We start from the raw sequence: 12,281 nt of genomic DNA on the forward strand, positions 1-12,281 counted from the left end.
GACAGTCGAGGAAGAGAGAGAGAGAGAGAAATAAACAGAGGGAGACAGACAGTTAAAAATGCACACAATTGGTTCAACCTCACGAATTGATGTACTGTCAATGTTTGAGGAGATTTTTACCGAAGGACATCGGTGTCGGTTCATAAATCGCATCACCGTTGGATGGGGTGAATCAGAATTCTATTTCTTAAAAGGAACGATTCAATATTTTTAGTTTATAAGTTTATAGGTTTGAATTTTGTCCGGATTGTAATAATTTCCTATTAAATTTATTTAAATTTTCATTTTTTTCTGAGAATCATGTTTTTCCAATATTTTTTATTCCTCCGATAATTTATACCAAAATCTAATTTTCAAAAACAAGATATCAACATTATGTTTATAAAGTACATGCATTGCAAACCTGTCAACATATAAGCATAAACATATAATTTTTAAGCATTTTAGTAGTTAAGACACAACAGATGAAGTTTTTTCAATAAGTTTGTTCTGCGTTATATTCATGGCTATCCTTATCTACAATTTTGCAATTTTACAAATTTTTGCAATTTTGTCAGACTTGATGAAAAAATCCAGAGAACAGATTACAATATTGGTTTTTCGAAGAAGCCAAAACTAAATTATATTTTAGATTGAAAAAAAAAATCTTTTGGAGGTTTTATTAGTTTTCACGTATATTGATTGACCTACTTCAAAACTAGCGAAAAGAGAAGTTGTCAACAATATTTCTTCGAAAATGGTGCACAATATTATTTAAAGCCTACAGACTTACCTCCACAAATCTTTGTCGAAACTTGTTAGCTCGATATGTTTTGTTTAAATAACAATTTATTTTTATTTCTCAATCATATTTGATGCTGTATTCTGAGATACTCGATTAAATTGTTCTTCAAATTTGTAATCAGATGTCTTGAATCTTAACTCCGGATTCTGCATTGAAATTTCTCATTTTTTAGTCATATGATTTCAGTAAAAAAAATTTAAATATCTATTATGATTTTAATCTAGAACCACCGATAATTTGAAGATATATACCTCATGGAAAAAATGGCGCAACTGTTGCGAATATCATTGCTCATCACGCAGCGTTTGAGTTGTTTGAAATCATACCTGAAAAAGAAACGAAACAGAAAAAATGGTTACAAATGTAAACACACTGCTAAAAGAAAATTTGTTACTAAATTTTTTTTTGTTCAAAACATCAGGGATAGTATAGACTCGTTTTTTCTAGCGTTCTAGTTTTGGATTTTCACATTCTTACACACAAACATACATACAATTGCAGAATCTTCTATATAATGTCATCCAATTTTAAGATAATACATGAAATTCAACAAAGTTACTGCTAATTTTGTAAGGCAATCAAAGTTTTCCCTACTGTTACTAAAATAGTCGTCTTATCTCTCTTTCTAATGCAAGCAGAATATTCAAAACTCAAGGATTGAAAAGTTTATAAGTTTAACAAGCTTGTGTGAAAGTTTTATGAAAAAATAACTACTGTGGAAGAAATGCAAATGGCATCCTGTCAAAGTTGGAAGTTTGTGCGCTGCTCTGCGCGAATTCATTCTTTCTTTGAACGCACCTGTATGCATTTGGGTGGTCCAAAAATAAGAGTATGTTCCGGAATTAAATCCTTGGGGGTGGAAATCGTTCCTGCCAAAAGGCCCCATGCCAAAAACTCATTTGGTTAACCCTAAAGGGTCGCTCAACGAAGCTCAAGTTTTTTCTTGGCTCTAATGCTCACGTTTAAGAAAAATTGCTAAAATAAACGATAAAATTGTACTCGAAAAAATCCTAAACATATCTGGTAACACTGTACAAAAATCCCTGTCATGAAGAAGGTGTGTTCTCTATTTTCATTTGAGGAAAAAAGGTACAAACCATTTTTCAACAAAATATTGCTGTTTGGTGGCAAATTGTTTTTGAAGGATGGACCAGCACGACATTGAATTTTTAATCACTCACTGACCTACATATTATCAAGAGTTTTTCAATTTATGTACATTATGGTGAGACATTTAGAATTTTGAAAACGTTCTTAAAACAATTTGTAGAATGGCTCAAATAACCGACCTGTGCAAAATTTCAGCCTATCAAATTTTACTCAGGGTTGCCTCAAGGAGCTCAAAGTTACGATTTATTGTCCCTGAGGTTTCGCAAAAAACGGCCAAGTCCATCAGAATTGATTTTTGGCAAAACATTTTTTTGTTCAATATAGGGTGCCCCAGTGTGTCTAAGCACGATTTAAAAAAAAGGTAAAATTTACCGAGAAGCGATTTTTTCCACCCCTCTTTCGAGGTAAATTTTACCTTTTTTCATTCACCTAGCAGAAAGGGAAATTTTACCTTTTTCGCATCCACCAAGCAAAATAGTAAATAATACCGTTTTCCCATTTATTGATTGAAAAGGTAAATGTTAGTTTTGGATTCTTCAATTAAAATAAAACAAAAACCAAATTCATTTAAAAATTGATATTTATTTCAGACTAGCTGACCCGGTGTGCTTTGCTACACCTTTCAAAAATAAGTGAAATTTTCTAAAAATCATGCCAAATTTAGTTGTTTTGTGAGCATGATTTAAAATCAACTTACAACATAAATCAAATGTCACCGCTATAGAATAAGAGAGGCAGCTGAAGTTTCGAATTGCAATACAAAGATGACATAAACTAATTTTCAGAAACTATCTTAATTTGAAATGTTATGAGATTCAACAGTTCTTTAATAAATTAACTGTCCTTACCATCCCTCACTGCTGGAATGAAGACGGGGTCACTAATAATCAAACCCGAAAACCCTCTCATATCAAATTTAATCCCATTATTGGTTGATATGTTTTAAGCTTTACAACACAATTTATAAGGACCCTTTTCCTTTCCGACCCTCTCCATACAGCAAGGCTTAAGGATCTATAAAATGCGTAGAAACATGTCTCGTACTGAAATACCTTCCATGCCATACTTGATTCCATTTGCTGGTTTCGTCAACATAAATTGAGAACTTATGCTAATAAAATTGTAATTGTATCCTCCCCTCTTGCTATGTTCCTACTCACTGGAAGAAGAATGGTGTCTAAATAATCATAGAACCATATTAAAATAATTTCCCATGTCAAATTTTGTCTATTTGTTAGATGAAATCTCGTGTTATGCAAACAAATTGTATGGAAGCCCTCCTCCTCCCTTCCTAAATCGTCAATCTTACGCTCCTTCTGCAAGAAAAGAATGATTTCAAATAATCATAACCATATTTTCACCCCATGCCAAATTTGGTTCCATTTGCTTGGTTAGTTGGTTAGTCGAGTTATGAAAAACATGTGAGAGAGTCCGATTTTACCTTTCTATTTCATTTGTTCGATAATTTCTCGATTTAAGAGAAAATTGGAAGCAAAATATTTAACACCAAAACGATGCATAATATAGTTTTGAGTGACACATATGACAAAGAATTTTAAGAATCAGTTCACTTTTTTTAATGTAAAATTTTCCAGCGCAGATGTTAAAAATAGTTGATACTTCGAATAAAGAAACGATAAATTGTAAAGACTAAATCTATTCACAAATGAATAAATATGTTCATCGGCACTTATGATAAAGTTGAAAAAATCCATCCAGTTTTGGCTTGGCATCGCGATATCTCATTTTTTACTAAAGCTATTTTTTTTAACATACATTTTAGTTCAATTCTGTTGATTATTATCTTGGAACATACTTGGCCTAGCTAGAGGATAGTGCTTTAGTCTTCTAAACCAGAGGTCACGACATACCTAGTACTTTTTCTGTAGTTTTAGCATTAGTAAGATGCTAGCCATTATACCAAGGTTACCAGAATTTTTTCAACACGTATCTGATTCGGACAAATCATGGCAGTTTTATTGAAAAACCTGGCAAAATCCGGGCATTCAATATAAAAATTGACGACCAAAAATACAGGCAACATCCGGGCAAATTTTGTAAAACCCAGAAATTTCTCAAAAACAAAACAAGAAGAAAAATTTTATTTTTTTTTTTATTGTTGTTGTTGCCAGTTGTTGTCATCTTATGAAGTTGATATTTTTCGACGATTGTCGAATCAAATAAAAACAATTTCTTACGTTTCGGTCTACTGGACAATTTCAGCCATCTTCAAAAAAAAAAAAAAAAAATGTTACGCAGCGTGCTTCCGTAATGGCTGTCATGTTTAATTAAATAAGACAGCTGTTGGGGAGCACGCGGCGATACATTTTTTTTTCTAAAGATGGCTGAAATCGTTCAGTAGGCCAAAACGTAAGAAATTGTTACTATTTGATTCGACAATCATCGAAAAATATCAACTTGGAAAGATAACAAAAGGAAACTTTGAAATTGTAGGTGTTGAGAGCATAGGTCTAACATAGCTTCATTTCCCAGTAACACAGATTAAGCCAACTAGCATTTGAAAATTTTATTATGGCATTTTATATGCAGCTAGTTTTATAACTGTTTTATTATGGTCATGAAAAATGATCAGATTCTTCATCCAACCATTTGTTTTCAGGTAGTTCTGCTTTTACTAAATATACTATATAAGTTTTTAAGAAAGGGTTCTGAAGGCTGTATTAAAACTCCAATAAAACGTGAATTAAGAAGTTTGTTTCAAGCTTTTTTTGCACGTTTTATAAGAGCACTCCGATTTTGAAATCGTAATAAAATTAGACGACAGCTCTCGATCAAGATGTCACAACTGGACACGCTCAGACTAGATTGAACGTATTCGAATTGGAATTCTCATTTTAACACATTTTTTATAAGTCATGTGTGTTGTTTTTGAGTTAAACAAAAAGATATATAAAATTCTTTGAAATACTTCAATTTAGCGGAAGTGATATGAATATCTCTACAATATGTGTATTGAGGGAAAATTTGTTGTTTGACTCACAAAACATCCATGGCTAAACGTGTAGGAGTCGAATTTCGTTGCCGACGCCATCTTGAAGTCCAACATGGTTTCATCCACTCAACTTGAAAATGCTGTAAATGGCTGAGAACCGTATGAAACCCTCGGAATATGGGTATTAGGGGCTGAACGAGTACAAATCGAATTTTGCTATCTGAGAACATCTTGAATTCTTTTCTTTTCAAGCCTGTATATTACTGCTTATAGCTAGAAAATCCCATAATATATGGGTATTTGGTAAAAGGGCTAACCAAGAAGAAGTTCAGCCTCAGCCAATAGTCATATTTTGAGGGTTTCATACGATCGTCATTTACAGCATTTTAAAGTTAAGCGGAAACCGTCATCTTGAATTCCAAGATGTTTTATAAAAGCTTTATAGAAGCTTGGGTGGTCTAAACTTCACAGCATAATGATTTTATCGAAGATAAAAAAATTTAGTCATGATGAAATTTCTAGGATAGGCCGAATAGATTTTAGCTTTATTGGGTTTCTGGTGATGAAGAGATGCGCATTAGCTTTTTCTGAAGAAAAAAGCTAAAGCTCTAACGAAGTTGTGCTGACCATAATAAAGCTCTTAACTTCGAGTGATAAGAGCAGGATGTCAAATTTAGCCTTAAAAAGAAACAGTTTAACAGAAATATATTTTTTTACCATATTCATACTCTAAATGTGAAACTTTCGATAAAACAAAATCCACTTTGTTTCAACTTTGTTTAAAATACCTCAATAAAAAAATAACACTAAATTTCAAATGTAAATTTATCTATTCTCTATTTTTTCACTGTTTGTAGAATTCCCATAAATTATCAAACCGATTCCTATTCTGTTAAGTTCTTAAAATTAAATTAAAAACTTAATTTTAAATTAAGTTTTCTCGTTAGCGAATGATGGATAAGGCGCAGAATCAAAACCGGTCACAGTGTGGTTTTTAAAAATGGAAATTTTCCTAAACCCTCATCTGTCCCTGAAATTTTTACCCGTTACAGTCCCTGGAGTGTCAATTTGACATTCTTGACTAAAACCAATATATCTCTCTTGTTTCCCAATCTATTTTATCAAAAATTATAGTTTTGAAAACCTCATAATGTACCTCGTAAATATTTTTATCAGACATTATTTAGCTACAACTTTAAGTCTTCCGTTATTCAAAGTCTCAGAAAAAATCCCAAAGAACAAGCTTTGAAAAATAAACTATAGCTCAGCTACGGAGTACTCAAAAAAAAATTACTTACTGTCCAAGAAAGCTGATGATAGAAGTTCTACGTTGCACATAAGTATTTATTTTTTCGAAATTTTTTAAGATCATGACCGCAAAAAATTTAAAAAAAGCGACATAGAAACCGCACTTTTCCATCAATAAACCGCAAAATTGTATAAGTCACACCAGATAAATTTATAAGAGAGCATTGGAAAGTTGACGTTATTTGGTACATTCTCGCATCTTTAGGTTTTCGAAATAAAAAACACAAAATTTTTGATGAATTTTCAAAGGTAGCAGTTTTACGAACTTTTTGTCAATTTCAATTTCACAGGCTTTCTTGAAATTGAGTGCCCACTCTGCATGAAACTCAGTATTTCTTATTGCGAAAATATAATAAGCATGAGAAATTAAAATTAAAATAAATCAAAATAAGAATTATGAATCGAAACTTTTGTAAATTATGTTGATTTATGGATCGGTTATTCCATCCGAATTTCACCGCTCATGATTATGTTTCAAATTTCAAAGTTCAGAAGCAGGAGTTCCATAGTAAAATCCAGTATTTCAACTTGAAATTTAAAGTATTATATTAGACTGAGTCAATTTGGGGTCATTTTTGAATTTCTCACACCTGGGGTCTTAAAAACTTCGTTTTAATTAAAAACTCAGCCATAATTTTTCGCAGAACTTTTAAGTAACGTTTACATGAGTAAATTTGAACTTTTATGTTTGCATGAGAAATTGAATATTTTGTACTGAAAAATCAACATCGTTTTGGTTTATTCTGTGGATTCGAGCCTGCGAATAGTTTTTTTTTTGTCAAATTACAAATTCTCTAAAGGAAATTTTCCGCTGAACAACTTTGTCCAAGACCGCAAATTCGCATCTTAGTTATAAGATGTTTATGAGGGCATTTCTTATGGTATTTGAAAACAATAAATTCATTTGACATCACTGCTAGATGCCTAGCGAGGTATTGTATGACTAATTTTCATGCGAGACACCTGCAGTGATGTCAATTGAATTTATTGTTTTTCAATGCCAAAAAACATACCACTGTAAAAACAGTTAATAACTTGTTTGCATAATAAGATACGAAGTTACGATCTTGGACAAAGTTGTTCAGCGGAAAATTTTCTTTAAAGAATTTATAAATTGGCACAAAAACCATTCGCAGGCACGGCTCCATAGAAGAAACAAAAACTATGTTGATTTTTCAGTACAAAATATTTAATTTTATACACACATAAAAGTTCAAATTTACTCATGTAAAAGGTATTTAATTTTTTTGCGAAAAATCATGGATGAGATTTGAACCCATTGGAAGCTCCGAGAAATTCAAAAATGACCCCAAATCGACTCAGTCTAGTATTATATGGCATCATAACGAAACTATAGTTTATCTCATGCAAATAAAAAAAAACAGATTTTACCTTTTAAAAAGCGGAGATGGTGTGAAAGACAGAAAAGAGATATCCTTTTTCGGTTAAGGTTAGGGAAAAGAGCCATTACCGTAATCTGAATAACCTTTGAGTTTCAAGATTAAGTTACTGAAAATTGATGAGTCCTCTCACACTTTTATGTTCAACTTTCATAAAAATAATTTCTTTTTTGATCAAAATATTTTATGAATATATTTCTTTCTGTATTCTAAAACAGGGAAATCAGAAAATTTTATTCGGGAAAACCAAGAAAAAACTTTAAAAAGTGCAAACTCGGCCTGTCAGCCTATATTATCTTTATAGTTTGAGTCCTATGAATAATGATTTTTCAGGAAACTTTTATAACCAAGCTTTGTGCGTCAAACATAGATCTTCGTCAAGAAAAGGGATTCGAATAAGCGCCTAAGTTGGATTAATGGAGTTTATGGAAATAGCCCGATAGACTGTTTCATCGAATTTTACTCCAAGGTGAGTATGTCCAAGGTAACCCCATTTGACCGTTGTTTCCGGAAGCCCAATCAGACTCACAGCCAAACAAAAACAAACAAACCCATTAAATACCGGCCGGCCGGCTCTTGGTGCTTTTCCTGTTAGGCCATTTTTCGTGCCAAAATGCTGCTGCTGCTCCAAATTGATGATCCCCCAATTGGGAGGGATTTGACAAGTGTTGAATGGAAACCAACCATAATTTGCCCTCATTATGGCTGTAATCTTTACGTTATCCGGCTGATTTGCATGGATTTTTATTTGGATTTGTTTTTTTTTTATTGTTCGATATGCGACAGCACGGATTGATTCTTCCCGGGGTTGATGGATTATGATTGTACTGTATTGGCTTTTCGTTTCTGTACTAAAGGATCACACGAAAAATTAAGTCCTAGTATTATTACTTTTGCGCTTTTATGACTTAAGCATTGAATTGATACTTATTCTTTTCTTTTCAGGTAAGTCACCGATGCTATAAACTAAACTGTTAAAGTTAAGGTAATTAACGAAAAAGTACAAAAAATCGACATTACGTTTCATAGATTCATGTATTGAACTCTTCTTAAATTGTTAATGTAAATTATTTCTGCAGAAACCCAAAACCTCCTGTAAACAATATTCTTCGTGATTTTATTTCTTCAACCTGTTTATATAAATAAGGTAAAGATAATCAGTGTTTTGATTGGACTGACGTTTCTGCTGTCTGTTTGTTAAATGCCTTGAACGACTACAAAGACTATAAAGTCTCGTTTCTGCCTGTCCATTCCCTTCTATTTAATTTCAATCAGCTGAACACACTCGTTTTCCTTTTTTGAGCATTTCAACACACCGCCTGGCCGTTTGTTGATGCTACCCAAAGGGGATTGCAAAAATAAAGGCACCGACTGAATTCTCTGGCTGAAGACTGGCTGGAACACACATCCCCGTGCTTTAGGTGGGAATCCCGGAATCAAAACAGAGAAGGAACAGAGAGGACGAGATAAAGACCGGTACCGAGACCGAAAGAAGGAGAACCGGTCCCCGATGTGAGTGCCACATTACAACGTAGGGGAAACAACCCCTTTCCACTGGAAGCGATCCGAGCGGCCCGGCTCCCATCCGCGCCTCTTTAGCTCAGTGGTAGAGCGCTGGTCTCGTAAACCAGCGGTCGTGAGTTCAATCCTCACAGGAGGCAGGGGTGATTTTTTTGTAGTGTGTTTTTACGAAAAAATGTTTCAAATGATATTTATATTTCTTATCAATTTCAGTAAAAGGCGAACGCACCAACATTGCTGTTTCCATAAAATCGCGTTTACCTTTCTTTGTGGTGAGGGTCTATATGACCCGAACTGTACTTTTCCGAAGCGATAACTTAGAAACAGTTAAAACTAGATATATGGAATTTTCTGACTTTTCCTAATAAGCTCTACACTTTCTCATTTTTAGATTTTTGAATAGGATTACCAGAGTTACCCAGCAATATAAGGACAATTAGCCGGTTAGGATCATATAGACCCGGATTATTGTTTTGGTTATAAAATCAAAACTACTGAACCGATTTTCATAAACTTCATCATTTTAAAATTTTTCAAGTGTCTGCTATCAGATGCTTCTTGGAAATTTGTCTTCAGAAATCGACCTCAAAGAAAAAATGTCTTTGAAAAATAGGCGTATTACATCAAAGATAACTCATTTGTTTGAAGTCGTATTGTAAAACTTTTGATTGATATGAATTTGGATAGATTAAGAGCTCATATTGAAACAATAAAAGTACTTGGTTTTACAGACCATAGCTGCTTGTTTTCATAGTTCATAAAAAATTTCCAAGGATTTTATACAGGGTGGCCAGCGAACAGGGAAACAGGGAAATAATCGGGTATTTGACATCAAAACCAGGAAAAATCTCATCCAGTACAAATCACTTTTTCTATATAAATCCTACGTATAGAAAAGGTTGAGTAAATTTTTATTGGAAACTTGACATAGACGTTAATTGTATTTCTTTGATGAAAATACGAAATGGGAAAAGTTTATGCGTGTTTCCATTTTTCAATTTTCGCTTTTCTACCAAATGTTGGAAATTGAAGGCAGAATTGTTCGAAATTCTATTTTCTGATAAAGGAAAATTTGATAAAAAATTCAGGCTCAGTATGATTTTTCAAATTTAGATTCTGAATACAGATTTGATTCAGAATTCAGAAATAGAAAGGTCAAATTAAGCTCTCTGTGTTAAGACTTCAATCATGCATTCAGAAGTTGGTCTGAAAATGCAGATAAATTTTAAAAAAGATCCTGGTAGAAGTTTGAGATTTCATCGGATTCAAAATTTAATTTCAAAATGTAAAAATACAACTAAGCTTGAGATTCTAAATTCAGACTCATTATCTGGACTTAAAATACTCATTTTAGAACAGAAATTAAACCTAAACTAAGAAACTAGTAATCTAAATCCATAATTTAGTAACCAGTACACAGTAGAGTGTCCAATTCTTGGCGTTCCCGGGAATTGGAAAATCTGACGATTCTGTTCTCGGGAATTCTCGGTATCCCGAGAAAAACAGGAAATGAATATTTTAAAACTCAACTGCATACGAAAATTTAAATATATGTTTTTTTTGAATTTTTTGTAAAACATTCCAAACTTTTTAGAGGCCTCAAAAATTATAAAACCCAAGAACGAAAAACTAAGTATTTTAACCGACAAACTTGACTGATTGTTGCTGCAAAAATTTGAAATAATTGAGAAAGATTTTTCTCCATCGATAGAAGTGGGACTTCAGGTTATTGATCAATTGATTTAATCTCGTAAATTATCATCGTGAATTTCAAAATATATCATTTCTTTGTCGATGATTTTGCTACTGTCAACTGTTTGCGAAACGGAAGTCCAAAAATGGAGATTCAGATTCTTTTCGTAACGTTTCTTTATTGGAATTGTTTGGTTGGAAGAATTCTATTTCTTCGATGTATTAACCAAAAAAAATTAAGCCATATATATCAAAGTAGAACTAACATTTTTCGTGTAAATTTTTAGTAATTATTGAATTCGGGAATTCCTGTGATATTTTAGCATTTCCCGGGATTCGTGAATTTACGATTTTTTTATAAACACAGGAGTTCGTGCCGCTATTAAGCCTATCTCTTTTCTCATACCTGATACATAATGAATGATTTCAGAAATATTAATTCAAATAACATTCTAAAATCATATAAGTATCCATATTAAAAACAAACAAAAAAAACAGCAGTAATAAGTAAGTAATTGAGTTTAGTAATTATTAGTTATTAATATGCAATTAATATTTATCTAAATTTCTAAGTTTAAATCTTGGTTTAGGATTAGATATTTAAACTAAAAGTTCGAATTGGCAATTGAACTATGAAACCAATATCGACATTCATGGATCAGAATTTCAATACCAAGTTGGTATTTCAGAATTTGAGTTCAACTTTTCAAATTTGAGTTTTAAAGTGAAAGACATTAACAGTACAAAAAAAAGCTTGTTTATTTAATTGAATATATCATTATCATCAGAATTATTTAAAATCTTTAAACATAGTTTTTTGAGGTTTTTTAGATTGATGAACTGCACTTCTGAATGCACATTTTAAACTTTATAACTTCCAAAGTAAATCACATAATAGCTTTCCAATTTTACCAGGTTTTGAATTAAAATATAGTAAACTCCTATATGAGAAATGTAAATAAAAAATCATCAAATATTCGGCAAAATATATCAGCCCTTTTGATGTTGCAGCTTTCATTGTAAGACATCATTATGGGCTTTTCGTTCCTTTTAGATTCATGGGGAAAATAATGACAACAAATCTAATATGATTTTTAGAAGAATTCAAAAAAATCTAACCTTAAATGTCTTGGAAAATATATTATCCTCACAATAATTTTAAAGATTGATTTTTTAAGATTAAGATGAACCTCAAAATTGTTCTATTGACGAAATGGAAGTTTCCGGTTCTGATTAAGTTGAACTAATTTTGAAATCTCTCAGAGAATTTGAGATCCAGAACGTCAACTTAAATGTACCACATGATTTTATAATGTGGTTTTAAAATGATGCAATCCGTGACTTCAAGATTCCAAAAATTCAAAATATAAAAATAAAGAAGTTTCCGGTTGTCAAAGTTGGAAAAAGTTGTTGTTAAAGACTAAGACGAAGGTGACAATTTTCGTTGAACGAATGGAATATTGGAATTGTTTTCTTAACTTTTCAATATTTAAATACTTTATCATCGGTACGA

At 32.1% G+C, this 12,281-nt stretch overlaps 1 non-coding gene across 1 annotated transcript; it reads left to right on the top strand.

Moving 5' to 3' along the window:
* The first annotated feature begins 9,144 nt into the window (after nt 1–9,144).
* On the top strand, nt 9,145–9,216 carry Trnat-cgu (transfer RNA threonine (anticodon CGU)). Its single transcript has one exon. It is a non-coding gene; the product is annotated as a tRNA-Thr (tRNA).
* Nucleotides 9,217–12,281: the final 3,065 nt, after the last annotated feature.

The sequence above is a fragment of the Uranotaenia lowii genome, unplaced genomic scaffold (genome assembly GCF_029784155.1).
Source record: "Uranotaenia lowii strain MFRU-FL unplaced genomic scaffold, ASM2978415v1 HiC_scaffold_141, whole genome shotgun sequence".
NCBI classification, from domain to species: domain Eukaryota; kingdom Metazoa; phylum Arthropoda; class Insecta; order Diptera; family Culicidae; genus Uranotaenia; species Uranotaenia lowii.